The sequence below is a fragment of the Xyrauchen texanus genome, chromosome 45, assembly GCF_025860055.1.
Source record: "Xyrauchen texanus isolate HMW12.3.18 chromosome 45, RBS_HiC_50CHRs, whole genome shotgun sequence".
NCBI lineage: Eukaryota > Metazoa > Chordata > Actinopteri > Cypriniformes > Catostomidae > Xyrauchen > Xyrauchen texanus.
This window is the reverse complement of record NC_068320.1, coordinates 19,154,794-19,170,738: the sequence shown is the minus strand read 5'-3', so window position 1 is coordinate 19,170,738 and position 15,945 is coordinate 19,154,794. Positions and strand designations below refer to the sequence as shown.

At 36.1% G+C, this 15,945-nt stretch overlaps 1 pseudogene; it reads right to left on the bottom strand.

Annotated features, from left to right (window-relative positions):
- Window positions 1-36: 36 nt before the first annotated feature.
- LOC127637394 (EF-hand calcium-binding domain-containing protein 4B-like) lies at window positions 37-11,288 on the bottom strand (annotated as a pseudogene).
- Window positions 11,289-15,945: the final 4,657 nt, after the last annotated feature.

The following is a 15,945-nucleotide window of genomic DNA, read 5'->3' as shown; positions in this document are numbered from 1 at the left end:
GTTACAAAAATCATTGGCACTGACTTTTCAAGGGGATGTTTTTTTCAAAATGGACATGAAAAGTCTCTTTACCCTGAAGTCATTTTTTATTCAGATATGAGTGAATATGGCCTCTCTCAGTCTCTTAAGTTGACACTGGGTATATTATTTATATTGAGTATGAGACGATGATACTTAAAGCACAGAGGGATTACACCAGTACGTGCTGCAGAGATTCAGAGGTGTGTGTGCATGTGTGTGGTCACTTGCAGCAGTTTTCTTCTTTAATGGTGGATCCACCAGTCTCACAGTTTTGACCCAAACTCTGTCTTCCTGCTCCCTCAAAACCCTGCAATCAGTATTCATAAAAATTATTTTAATATATATTTATCTACTCTAACACTTAAACTCTGGTGCATTTTTGGGCTGGTGCCCACAATTTCACACTCAAATTTAAAAGCTCACCATTTACACATACTGTGGACTAATTTCCAAAAATGTGTATAATTTTTCAGAAAACCACACACACACACAAAAAAAACTAAAATGATTAATTAATAATATTGTGTGTTTTTATTTATTTGTCCTAACTTTGTAAGCATGTAACTCTGGTTCTGTTCACTCTACCTCACTTTGAAAAGTCTCATTTTATTCCACTAGGTGGCAGAAAGCACTAGAAAAAAAAAAAATTCTCTATCACATTCCATCACAATATACAGATCTGAAATGTGGCGTTCTAATGCATTTTAGCCCTCACAGATATGCTCGCCCATAGACACTCCATAGACACAATTTTCAGTTCAAGCATCACCCTTGTTGTTTCATTAAATATCTTAACCTCTGAGTGGAGTAGAAGCTCAATTTAGGTGTCATTAGAAAGCTGAGATCCATTTACATTTTATAATCAGAAGATTTATGATTTAACATTGGATTATACAGCCAAGCAAGTTTACAGACAAGTAAAAATAGCTCATTGTTTTAGAGAACTTCCTAAGGCATATTTCACTTTAAGATTCTTTTGAAAATCTTTTGAACTGTGGTATTACGGCAACAAAATTAACTACAGTCACATTCCTGAGAGTGAGAGCTTTCATTTAAGTGCTTTGTGAAGGACTTAATTTATTTTATTTTATCATTTATTTTGATTTAAATATTTGTACCACATTATTACCTCTTGGTAATTTTCAACACAAATGTTTTGAGGCCTTAATTTGCTATTTTAAGTAACATAACTGCAGAAGTAATGGTTTTCTTTGAAAAGTTTCAAATGATATATCATATGCCTCATATGCCTGACGTATACATACAGTAGACTTTAAAGTTTTAAGTGCAACATTTTTTGCAATATAGCACCCACTAAATAGAGTTTAGGGGCTAAAATAAGATTCACAAAATAAGCAAATAATATAAAACAGATTAAGATCACACCCTGAACATATAATTGAAAACACACACTTTTCTGTCAACATCTGATAATGTTTACTGTTGGGTCGCTGTCCCACATTTTTGTCTCGCAGTCTCCTTTCATGTGCTATAAGTGCAGCTATAAGTGAAGAGATTGCAGCTAAACAAAATGTGACAACATTCTGTAACATATTGTTTATTTTCTTACCGAGCCAGGTGTATCATGGCCTGCAGCACATTAGCTCCAGTATAAGCACTGCACTCATAGAACAGCAGATGTGTTTCCTGCCGAATAAAACACAATACACATTACAAAGCAAACTGAGATAGAAAGAGAGAGAGAGGGAGAGAGAGAGAGAGAGAGAGAGAGAGAGAGAGAGAGAGAGAGAGAGAGCGTGAGCAACTTGTGCAATGATTTTATTGGAAATTGAAAAAAAAAATCACAAATAATTTTCTCCTAGACAGCAATGAGATTGAATAGAGAGCAAATTGTGACCTAAGTTGTCCTGCTTCTCTTATTTTTCTTTTAAGAAGAAGATCCTAGTAATCTCATGTCACTAGATTTTCATAGGAGAACTCAACAATGTCTCATAATATCAGAAAAGAACATTTTAACTCTTATAATAATAAATAATTATAAAAATAATATAATACATTTTAACATTTCTCTTCAAAATCTCTTCAAATAACAACCTATATGAGCTGTTGTGTGATCCTAATATGTACTGAAATATATTGTGGTTTGTGTATGAGCACAAGAGATGTCCACACCTCAGCTAGCATCCGAGCCTCTTTTGTCTGCACCTCTCTCTCATTTTCCTTGTCCGATTTGTTGGTCTCCAACAGCTTCCTGAATGCTGGCCAGCCAGGGGCGGACGGATCTGAAACTATCCTTCATTGTGATGTCATAGATGACCACCACGCCGTCTGCCTTGCGGAAAAACTGCTTGGTAATGCTGCGATACCTAAAGGACGCAGCATTGCATTGTTATTAAAGCTGGATGTTATCAACAGTGACAGATGAGATTTTGTTTTGGTTGAGCTATTATTCCAGATGAAAAGCTTTTTAGAGGTGCCTAGAAGGACAACAGTCAAGATTGTGGAATCGGTAGAACATTCACGAAATGCTTAAACAGGCTTGAGGTAGCAGACCTGTTTATAAGCTGAATGAAAATACCTAAATAGTGGCATTCTGTGACACCGTAAGTGATGCCAATGGTAAAAAGGCTACTGGATAATGTTCGATAATGATTGAAATTGTTGTTGTTCTCTATCCTGTGTGAATTGTTGTCCAGGGACAACAGATGCAAATTAGCTGTTAGCTAACTCTGGTGCAATTGTTTAAATTTTGCGCTGTCCCTGTCAAATAAAAGTTAAAATAAAATAAATAAATTACCTCTCTTGGCCTGCAGTGTCCCATAACTGGAGAGCCACATGACTGTCACCCAAATTTAGAGTCCGCACACTATAGTCAATACCTGCACAACATAACACATTATTTATAATTTCTTGATTTATTCTGTCAGACAGAAATATGTGGTCTACACCCATTCAACTGAATCTGAATACACACAAACACATATACACAAACACACACACACACACACATACAAACAGAAAAAAATGGAAATAATAAGTACACTGCTAAGAACATGTTTCTTTGCAGCATCACAACTAAACCATAACTGTAGTAAGGCCTGATGACCAAAACTGTGGTACTGTTGACAAATATCTATCTAGTTCAGTGTGTGTGTGTGTGTGTGTGTGTGTGTGTGTGTGTGTGTGTGTGTGTGTGTGTGTGTGAGCGTGTATTTATCACTTTGTGGGGACCAAATGTCCCCATAAGGATAGTAAAACCCGAAATTTTTGACCTTGTGGGGACATTTTGTCGGTCCCCATGAGGAAAACAGCTTATAAATCATACTAAATTATGTTTTTTGAAAATGTAAAAATGCAGAAATGTTTCTGTGAGGGTTAGGTTTAGGGGATAGAATATAAAGTTTGTACAGTATAAAAACCATTATGTCCCCATAAAACATGGAAACACAACATGTGTGTGTGTGTGTGTGTGTGTGTGTGTGTGTGTGTGTGTGTGTGTGTGTGTGTGTGTGTGTGTGTGTGTGCCTTTGACATAATCTGCTGTGCAATGTGTACCAGGATTCAAATGCAGAGTGTGTGACTTCCCAAGCTCTTTCATGTGATGCTTTAGTTTCACATTCTCTGGCTGCTCTAAGATATCCTATAGCATACTGGAATTTAGTTAATACACATGCTTTCCACCACAATGCAATGAAAAGCCTGAAAAGGAGAAATGATATACTTAAAAATTATGCATAGCTTGTAGGTTGTGAACTTTGGTTTTGGGAGACATATAAATAATAACACAAAATAGAACAAAAGAGAATCTTTGCATCCTTTTGAGCACAGTAAAAGGGCAACAGAGATTAAATTGAAACTTTTGCTATATTGGCCACAAGATTAAATTTTAAGTCATCTTCTAAGTTTGCAATCATTTTATACTAATCTGCAGGATTGTATTTCCAGATAACTTGCACATGAGTGGGAGTGAAACTCACCCACAGTGGCAGATGTGGCAGAATGGAACTGTCCGTCACAGAAGTGTCGCAGAAGTGCTGTTTTGCCAACACTGGAATTTCCAACCAGAATGACCTTAAATAGACGTTGAGGGGCCACAGCAACCCCTTCTGCAGGACCCTGTAGACAAAAATATCCAGTGACTTTATTGAATATAATTTGAAGTAATTTGAATATATGTTGTTGAGATGGATAAGCACTGAAGACACATATACGTTTGTAAGATTTTCATGTTCCATCAAGTCCACTCATAATGTAAGTAAAAGTTTTATGCAATGATTTTTTTTGGACAATTATGACAATTTTCCACCTTCCCTATGACATTAATTAAACAAATTAAATAATTGATTTTTTGCTAGTATACCTTAAAGATGTCATCTTAATAGGCTTTATGATTGAGTTACTAAGTACCGAATAGACACAGATATACATGTGCTCATAGGTGTGATTTAACAACCATGATGATTTCTGAAATAATAGACCATTTTTGCAGTTTAGTTTCAATGAATAATATGGGTGGACTAAGGAGGCAGCTTTAAATTGTGAACATTAGTATACATTTACTGTATATACCGGTACTGCTACATCAAAGTCTTTTATTTCAAAACAGCAAGGACAATCCTATATTATATAGTATGCCCACGTTACACAGTCACTTACCTCCCGAAGGGTCTCTTTGCCGACTGGCTGACCCCGTGCAGAAGAGGGCATATTACCTCTGATAGATTTTTTCTTAGAGGGCTTCTTCACCCTAACTGGTGGTGGAGTCAGACCTTCCTCTTCTCCACCCTGCTCCTGCTCTTCTTCTTCACTAAGCTGATGGAGAAGAGGGTGGGGATCTCCTTGCAACAGGTGAGGGAGGTGATCCTCCTCGATGGATATGACCCTGCGTAGAGGCCATCCATCCGGGGGAGCATCCTCCACATCCACCCCAGCACTGACACCTACTGAGTCACCAGCTAACTTCTCAGATGTCCCATCCACTTCCACCTTCCCCTCATTTCCTGTGGTGAAGGTATTGCAGTGACCGTTCGCTAAAGAGGATGCCTTCTTGTGAGAGCGCTGAGTTGATTCATCTTTGTCAACTTCTCTGTGTCAGAGGGAGCAAATGTATGTTTCCATCTTATTACATCACTTCTGATATTTAAAGAGGACATGTAAACTTACTCTCACTTTTTGACAGATGGTTTCCTCTCAGTGTATTTTATTGAAGTTGGGCTGAGTCTTTGCTTCCGGGAGGATTTCTTCATTGAATTACTCTGTTTCTGTTGTACAAGAAAATATATATATATATATTGTATATTTTTGTAAATGTTCTAGAAATATTTACAGAGATACACCATCAGACAAACGTTTGGACACATACTCATTCTTTATTAAGAATAAGCATAAGAGTGTCAACGTTTCATTTAAGAGTTATATAAGAATAGGAGTAAAAGTCATCAAAGTTATAAAATAGCATAAATTTAACACAAATGGAAGTATGTGAATTATGGACTGACAAAAAAAAAACATTCAACAAATCCAAACCGTCTTATATTTTCTTCAAAATAACCATAATTTTGCATAAATTACAGTCTGCACAGTCTGTCATTTCTTTAAATTAACTTCATGAGGTATTAGATAATATTGTTTTCCATACAAGTTCTGCTGTATATGCACTTTTTGTATACTTTTCATTCACTATACATTTCAACACATCTTAAAAAAAAAAAAAATGCAAATATAATACAATTTTACTTTCTTTAAGAAATTCGCACATAGGCACAATTAATCTTCAAAACTAATTTCCAGCATTTAAGTAATAATAATAATAATAATAATAATAATTCCTTAAATTTATATAACACTTTTCTAGGCACTCAAAGTGCTTTACATAGAATAGGAGGACTCTCCTCAACCACCACCAGTGTGCAGCATCCACCTGGATGACACGACGGCAGCCGCAGTGTGATAGTACGCTCACGACACACCAGCTATTGGTGGAGAGGAGAGAGTAGAGTGATACAGATGATGATTATTAGGAGGCCATGATTGAGAAGGGCCAATGAGGGAAATTTGGCCAGGACACCAGGCCCCCTACTCTTTACGAGAAGTGCCCTGGGATTTTTAATGACCACAAAGAGTCAGGACCTCAGTTTAATGTCTCATCCGAAACACAATTAATCGAACAATAACAATTACAGCTGTCGCAATTAACTAATCATGAAAAGTGTCAAATATAGAATTCCATTTAGGTCTTAATTTTTGTCCATTATGTGGATGTATGCAATTGCAAATCAGCGGTTTTTATATTAGACTAAATGCATCTCAGAAATGCTCACTTTCCATGTATCATTTATACAAAACATTTTATGACACTTGTTTTTCATGGAATTACAATAATAAAGCAATTCAGGAACACAATTCTCAGCTAGTTTTGGATGTGAAGCCAACAAAAAGAATTAGGCATGCAGTTGCCCCACACAAAATATGTATTGTAATTCAAATTTACTAATCAAAATGAATAATTACAACTGAAATGTCAAGGGAAATAATCAACAATTATGATTTTTGTCATAATCAATTTGATGCATAATCAACTTACCAGAAAGCTAATGTCTCGCTCATCTCTTAGATGCTTATTCATTTCTCTGTTTGAAAGAACAGTAAATCACGTGAGATGCTTGTAGCCTGTTTGTTTCTATATGTGAGAGTGAATAAAGCTCACCTGAGCAGATCCAACTGCCTCATCAAACTCTGTTTTTCTCTCTGTAATCCTTCTGTGATTCTGTACATCTCCCTGTGAGAGAAAAAAGCATATGTGCTTATAAGGTTATTGAGATACTCATAAGTGATAAACAAGTCATAAGTGATAAATCTAAAGACTGGTGGGATCTCTGTGTGTATATTAAAAATAAATGTATAGACTGACATCTCTCTCTCCTGCTGTAGACGAGAGGCCTGCTCCTGTAGAATGCCCAGCTGCTGCTGAGCCAAAACCAGCTCTTGGCAGGTATGCTCAAGCTCACGAGACAGCTCCTCATTGGTCATTTTAAGTTTAACATTCTCCAGCCGACTCTCCTGGTGTTCACTATGAAAATCACGACATTGTTGCTCCAACTGATGAAACATACAAAGAGAAATGTATAAGTAAAGACACATTTGTGAGTAACACAAAGCTATATTACCTTTGTATCAACTTTGATAATTGTTTTAGTTCAAGTAAAAACTAGGGTCAGACAGAACCTCTGAACTTTTCACCACATTTTCTGCAACTGTTTAGAGGAAATCTACTTAATTCTGTGGAATGGATTTAAGCATGATAAAAATGTGTGAACACATGTACTACACTCTCAATGGTAGCTGAAAGTATATTTTTATACAAAATATTTAACAAATGAACATTCAAGGGGCTTGGGATTTATAGAACTTTATGAATGACAGGTTTTCCAATTCTGTGGAAATCTTTGGCCTTTCTGATGAGTTCTGTATGTGCAGATTCTTTGTGGGCCTGCAATAATAATGCTTTTCTGCCTTATTTAGCAGCATAAATCAAACTTGAAAAAAAGTGTAAATGTAAAACATTATACTATGTATTATTATTATTTCCCTAGCATTAATTCTAAAAACTAGCTACCACATCTAATAGGTTTATAATAGGTCTACTGAGGGAGTGTCAGTAAATTCTTTTGACTGTAGTAATCTCTCTCTGTTTTTTTCCTCTTTTGAAAAGTTGTGGAAATGCAGTATTGGATTATTTTCTCAACTGTTGGAGCAAATAGGAACGTAAAAACAATATTTGCTGTGGTCTCCCATTCACTGCTAAAGAAGTTTATCCTGCAATAGTTTACTTCTTCATTCCAGAGAGTGTCAATTAGGACGTGAGAGATGTTCAAGTCATGTGTCCTCTTAAGTATCATTGCAGTAATGTTGATAGTTTCACAGGAGGTTTTCTTGACCCTGCTCTAAAATCCTCCCTTCTGTGAATGTTCTAGCTCAAGACAAATTGTAAAACTCTTGGGTTGACTTAACGGCTTGTAGCCTAAGCTTTTGCTTGATGATCTTGAATGTTGTGCTCCATTCATGGAGATGTACACAGGAAAAAATAAAGGGCTACAGTGGCAAGATGTGAGTTCTCTTAGCAGTCACACAAAATACACATTTTCATTCATACTTTAACATTTAGTAATTACAGTTCAGTTTTAAGTCTGGTGCTGGTCTGATAATTTTCTAGTTTCCTGAAACAATTTTAAGATTAAACCTGTTCGACTGCAGCACTCACCCTCCTCTGTTTCTGAAAAAGCTGCTCCAAATCCTGTTCTTTACTGCAGAGCTTCTCCTGAAGGTCTTGACGGCGCATCTGTAGATTTTCAGAGTCCTGGAGGAGAGAGAATTATAGCCCAATTGTAATCTAAACAACTCAACATTTCTGTACATCCCAAAACATGAATGATGATACCCAAACATGATGAATTGGTAAAGTTTTTCAGGAATTTTATAGTCTCTGAACAAATAAAAACAAATGCACAGTACATGCAGCAGTTCAAAGGAATGTGTTTACCTTCAGAAGTGCTCTATCTTTTTCATTAATGATCTGTTGCTCCATTTCCTCATATAATCTGAGAATTTCATTGTCATCTTTGGCTGCTTTCCTGTTCAGTGAGACAATGGCATCATGTACATTCTTTCAATGTAAAGATACATTTAATGCATTCATTTTGCATTAATAAATAATATGTAGAATAATAAACCGTTTTGACCATAAACATATTGTTGCTGTCTCGGACTGAGAAACTTTTAATAAAGTACTGAAATTCTCAATTCTCATAGTATTTACTTTCCAAAACACTGGCTAAGACCTGCACATCCAGTTGGCTAATAATTAAAGTGCCGTAAGATTTCATAACAAAACATTGGAGCCCCACACTCTTCATGACCACTTCTACTTCAGGTTACCAAGGCAATAGTGACGCTTTAATGCACATTATATATTTTTGACACAAATTTGGTAAGAACATCCTTTAGTCTCAACAAAGAATGCAAAAAATGTTAACTCCTAAGCTTAGTGGTCACTGGACAAGGATATAATTGCATTCTATAGAGACTTACAATAAGCCTCTAAACTCTGGGATCAGGGATTTTTCACTAGTGACATGTAGAATAAAACAAAGCAAATTATTGACTCTTTGTATTAAACAAAGATTACTTTAATCAATAGATCGTACAAGACAGAAGAACTGCTCCAAAATCGACCTGACTTCATGTTGCGTAGAGAATCAACATGTCACCTTTTGAGGGCGCTCTCCATGTGCTTTCTCTCTTGTTGTGCCTCTTGGATTTGACACGTGACACGGGCCAAAAACTCCTCAAAGTTGGACAAGAGGTGAGGCTCATCTTTCCTGAGCTGAGTCCAAAAACTGCGGACCTCACTCGGGCTGAATCAAAGAGAGTAAAATTTGTTATGGTTTGTGGCAATACAAAGCTTATTTTTATCGTAAATGCAAGCACTTTAGTCAATACTGACTCTTCAAAGACAATGCTAGAGCCCAAACTCTCCATCAACATGCTGAAATGTCTCTCTTCCTCATCCTCATTCCCTGATAGCTGTACGTCACATTGGTTTTGTTGCAGAGCTTCTGTAATCTTAAGAGAGGCTGCAGGCATTAGAGCCTCTGTCTTGGAGACTCTCCGTCCATGAAGAAAGTTACCTGGGGAACAGTTACAGATACAACAAATCTATGATATTACATAAGCTGCATTACTGTAATACATGCAAATAAGATGCAGATATTTATTATGCAATTGCACCATGTCAGGGACAAAACTTTCATGTTTAAAGGAATGTTCCGGGTTCAGTACAAGTTAAGCTCAATCGACAGTGTTTGTGGCATAATGTTGATTACCACAACAAATGATTTTGACCCGTCCCTTCTTTTCTATAAAAACAACAAAACAAACATTGAGGTTACATTGAGACACTTACAATGGAAGTGAACGGGGCCAATTTTTGGAGGGTTTATAGACAGAAATGTGAATCTTATAATTTTATAAAAGCACTTACATTAATTCTTCTTTTAAAACTTGTGTATTATTTTAGCTTTTATAGTCGTTTTAGGATTGTTGACATTACATGGTCAAGGGAAGGAAGTTGTCAAATTGGCTATTTTACACAGAAAAGGTCAGTAAGTGATTTTATCACACTAAAATCATGTTTACATGGATATCTTTTATGTCTTGTGTATATACTGTTGAAACAGTGAGTATTTTAACGTTTACAGATTTGCCCCATTCACTTCCATTGTAAGTGCCTCACTGGAACACAGATTTTTGCTTTTTTTAAAGAAAAGGTGGGATGAGTATTTTTTGTGGTAATCAAAATTATGCCACAAATGCTGTTGATTGAGCTTGTATTGAACCTGTAATATTCCTTTAAGTTCTTTAATAAAGTAAATAATTTACAAATAATTTTGCTTTCTTCATGCATGATTTCTGTTTGAAGTGTTCGTCTTGTCCCAAGAATATAAACTCACTAAATCCTGAGGAAAACTCTCCCAGGGTGAGGTAGCCATTTCGGTCAAGGTCTAGGGAATCAAAGACCTTTTCCAGTTCTTCAGCAGAGAGCGGCAAGTTTTTGTGTAGCCTCTAGAGAAAATAATGGCACATATTTTGTATGTATAGATAATAGCTAAAAAGACGATAGAAAGCCAATACAGAGACTGTAACTTTGAATAGACATTTAAGATAAATCTTGGTATGATATAATTATGATTAATATTTACATATGAACACTATATTGCTATTGTAACAATATTACTGTAATACCAATTACAGTTGCCTTTATTACCCAAATAGAAAATATCCAGTTATTACATTCAAGCTTACAAATGCATCATTTATTTTTAGAAATTGAACAATACCCTACATCAACCATTCCTATTAACCTCCGTTTTAAATGACTCTATGAAAACATTACATCACATTGAATTCAGCACACTGTAATGAGAAAAACAAGACAATAAGAAGACCTCTTTAACATCCACAACAAACTTCCATAATGAGCTTGTGTGTTTGAAGATGAGCTCGAAGAGGATAAGGAGAGCTCTGTGAACAAACATTTATACCCTCAAATCAGTGCGTGTAATGAATCCCTTTCCCTCACTGTCACAGTTCTGGAAAAACTCTTCTCCCTTGTCCACTATAGCAATGTTCCCCCAACCTGATTCCTTCTTCTCCAGACTTTTCTGTGGCTGTGGCAGCCGCTGGCTCTTTTCTTTGTCTGAGCCACTGCTGATGACCCGAGTGGCTCTAACATGTTCAAACTCTGACATGGTTCCAACTCTGTCCACTAAAGCTTACCTTGACCAAGGGGTCAGGATGCAATGTAGACAAGAGGTGTGAAAGTACAAATGGGACAGAATCCAAAGCTAGATCCAGTACTAATAATTATCCTGATTATTTCAGGATTCATAATTCATTGTTGTCTTGAACTGAATCCTTGCTGTGGGTCCTAGATGGAAGAAACAGAAAATGTATAATATGATAACAATCCTCCTAAATCTTTTGGGATATTAAGTCTTTGAGTGGTGAAATGCAGAATTAAGCTGCAATAGTATCTTACTTGTGTGTATGTACAGCAGAACAGATTTATTTATTCAGTACAACAATACAGTCAAACAATTACTGTTTAAATCAAGGGTTTACATATTAATAGGTGTTGCATTGCATTGTATTTGTGTTATCTATGTTATTAATTTAATGCAATGTGTAATTTTACACAGATTATTTGTCTACATGTACAGCAATAAAATACAAAAATGGCAAAAAATGCAAAGGACTCAAATGTTATGAAAAGTAATGAAAGACTATGCGAAAAAAGAAAACCCTTAAAGAGATTCTGACATCATTGTGAAATTTCTGATATTTAGTTACTTTTTATAAGACATTTCAAAATGATCTATTACTGCAAGTAAACTGACAGGCAACACAAAATGATTAAAATGATGAGTGATTGGAAATGGAAAGAAAATGTCAATGATCATCAGAAAGCAGACCTGTCACCTTACATTGATGTCCCACCACCACTCAAAGTCAAGGGGGAACAGGAAGAGGTTTCTATGGTGACATTTCCTGTTTTATCAGAAGTTGCTGTTAAGGTTTGAGGTGGTTTCCAGCATTTTATTTTATTATAATTTTTTTTTTACAATTAACTAATTAAAAAAATATTATTTTCGATTGAACTTTTACACAGCTGACACATATTTAGATTGTATGGCTCATACAAAGGGGGTGAAAGCTTTGTGTAATTTAAGTAATTTAAATAGAATTTACGTTCAATACATTAACAGTATGAAACTTGAATTAATGAAGCTTCGACTCAAAATTACAAATGAACAAATAACATTTTATTGTAGCTCCTACAGAGAGAGAGAGAGATTATAATTTTTTTTTACTGCTCTTACCTGACAGCAACAAGTATTTACACTTCCTTCGACACTCTTCTTACGTAAAGAAAGATTAGTTAGAATTATTTTATTTTAATTGAGTAAAGCACTGAAGACTTGTAATGGTGTGAGAACTCGAGTGACGAGTTTAAATGACGAGGGTTCGCGAGCATGAGTGTGAGGTCACTGAGGGGGCGGAGCTTCAAATGTTGAGCTCGCTGTCAGCACAATAGTGATGCAGATGCTGCACCATAGAAATCTATACGTAGATACCTAATTAGCAGCTGTTTCTATGGACCGCGATACATCGAATATATTAAGGCGAAGGCGAACATACTGAAAATGAGCACCAAGTCATTTAATTCATTATAAACTATTTCCACACAAAATTAGTTTATGCATTTAAAACTTACAACCATTAACTTAAATTCAAACAGCTCCCCTTGACGCATCCGAACCAGCTGAATGAGGCATCTACGTGTGTATATCTATGTTCTGCACACTCTAGATATCAAGCAGTATTTCAAAGACAGTATTTCTAGTATCTGAATATTTTGTGTGACACTGAAAACACATGTACTAGTTGGAACTTTGTAGCCTGATTTTTTATATGTTGGGAAAACGCGGCAATACACCCAGTGGGGTATAAAAATATGATTTTCTGACATTTTCTGTTCACAGACGCCGCCAATTGAATGGCCATGCTTTTTGTCCACGTAAAGCTATTGAAAAGCTTAACAGTCCACAAGGAATGACCGTGTCAAGACAAACGTTTTATTTATTTATTTATTTATTATTATTATTATTATTGTTATATTTTAATGTGAGAAATAGACAAAGAACATAAATAATGTAAAGTGAAATTAGATTGACGAGAGAAATCAGAAATAAAGCTTTTAATGTAAGTGACAAGTGAGATGCTCCCTCATGTGGTAACTCAAGGACAAGACACTTGACTGCTCGTCTTTTAGAAGGCCCTGACACACCAAGCCGACGGTTGGTCGTGCCAATGATGACATCTCTGCCTATTGCAAAAACCTTGAGCACAGAATGCGGAAGTTGGCCCCACATTTAATGCAACATTTCCAGCACAATGTTGACAACTGCATTTTGAAGTATTCAGTGGGCCAGAACCATGCGTCGGAACAGTGTTTCCCAACCGTTTTCCTGCAACAGCACACTTTTTACGACTAAAAAGTGATATGGCACATCACTATCACACATAGGCTAACCATCGTCAATATTTTCCCTTTTCAAGAACTTGTCCATTATTTCTGTCCATCTAAGTAGCGTGTTTACTTGTAATGTTTGAAATTCGGCTATGCAAAAAAAAAAAAAAATCACAGGTAGGTTACTCTGTGTGAGGTCACAGGTGGCAAAAGCGCTAAATGAGTAATGACAAAACAACACATTTTCTTTTCTAATTTGTAGATTTGTTCTTGCAATGCCACAACAAATTACAGGGATGTAAACTCACAAGAGGCGAAAAAGTTAAGACAATCACTGGTCCACAAATGTTTTTAAAGAAAAAGCTAAAAGCACCAATTCCAGCTATTTTAGTGATTCACGTTTACAACTGAACATAATTAACTGCAAAATAAAGAGTATTTTGGAGAGGCTTGCTTCTATTTCACATATTAAAAAAATACATTTAATTGATTGGTTCAGTGACTCCTTCTGGAAATGTCACTAGGTGGCGACACATGAGAGTCTTTTGTGCTATGAGTGAGTCACTGAATTATTGTGTCGTGCATGACCGAAATCTACCAAGAGACTTTACAGTGTTTAAGCATTACAAGAACAAAAAATATCTATAAACTTCTTTCAGTCTGAGCATTATTTTTCATCCAAAAAGACAATAATAATTTAAGAATAGTGAGTTTCAATAATGTCCTTCTCCTTTATTAATGTTGCATGGCTACAAATCTACAGACTTCAGTATGAGAATTATAAACACAAAGCAGATCTACAGTATCATGTTAAATTAGTTCAATAACTGTGGTCTCTGATAGTCCTAAATGATGAGGTAATATTTAAATAATTCAATATCTTCACAAATTTGGACAGTTTTTAAATATTTCTTGTTGCTTATTACTCTCAAATACATTGTGGTGAAGCAAAAGCGTGTGTGAAAAACACTGGTGTAAAGTCACTTCATAGACTTGAATGTATTCTGCAGCGCTGACACGAGTCCTGTGAAAGACCCTCAACAGTATAAATATCACTCACTTTTGCACATTAATCTCTGCACAATCACAAAAGTGACCGATTATGGCTTCAAAACTTCTAATTTCTCCAAAAGGTGAGGAGTTTGGATCCCTGAAATAATTTTTTCCCATGCATTTATTTATTTTGTGGAATTTTCCACAGGACACCTGACAATCTTTCATGGGACACTAGTTGGGAAACAAAGCATTAGAGGCCTCTGACAGACAGTTTACACACCTGTAAAGGTTTATGGCAAAACAAATTTAACGGATGTGCATATTGTGAATATTTGAAGCACACTTGAATTTTATATATTTATTGCACAATAATATTTTGTATTTTAAGTATCTACTATATATATAAATACACATATATTTTCCTTATAATCATTGTACTGCACATTGGAAAATAAAAAGCTTTGACTTTGGGTAAAAGATACTTGCACTCACATTTCTTTTTCAAAAAGGATCACACAACAGTATGATGGAAAATACAAAACTTTATTTTGCAATCTCAGACCATAGTCATAAAACTGAGACCAAGGCCAAGTACTGGAAACAAAAAAGTTTGTCAGTGTACTATATTCACACTTTTCCTATACATTGCATACATATGCACATGCTATATTATGTCCCACTGAAAGGGCACTGTACCAATGTCTGAATTAAAGTACTGGCATAGTTTATCCCTGAGATGTTTGGCTTGTGTTGTGCTGTTGATTGTGTGTGGCAGGGAGGTCTGCTGTAGGTCAGGGTCTTGCCTCTATCTTCCTGGGACGGTGTCATGATCTGGTCCTTCCTGGTCAATTCCCGCCATGTTCACAGCACTCTGCACGCAAAAAGGTGTGCAGAGCACAGCAAGTCAAAACAATGTCCTCCACATTGGCAGTGTTTTGAATATTAATGGTGGTTACAATGACTCAAACAGTTTGTTAGGATGCCAACTGCATTTTCTACCACCTTCCGCGCTTGTGAAAGCCTGTAATTGAAGACATGTTGCTCTACAGATATGGATATGGCTTCATGAGGTACTCCTTCAAGGGAAATGCCTCATCTGCCACAATGCAATAAGGAGCCAGCAGGTCAGATTCAGGAAGTAGTGCAGGAGCAGGGATGTTCAATGTTCTGTTCTCCAGTGCATCCTGCAGTGAGCATCCACCAAACACTCCACCATCTGAAATCCACCCATTGCAACCCACATCTACATACAGGAATCTGCTATTGCTGTTGACCAGTGCTATTAGAACTATGGAAAATGTATGCTTGTAGTTGTAAAATGTTGATCCAGTTCCTGGTGGGGGGAAAATGCTGATGTGTTTCCCAACCAGAGCACCTAG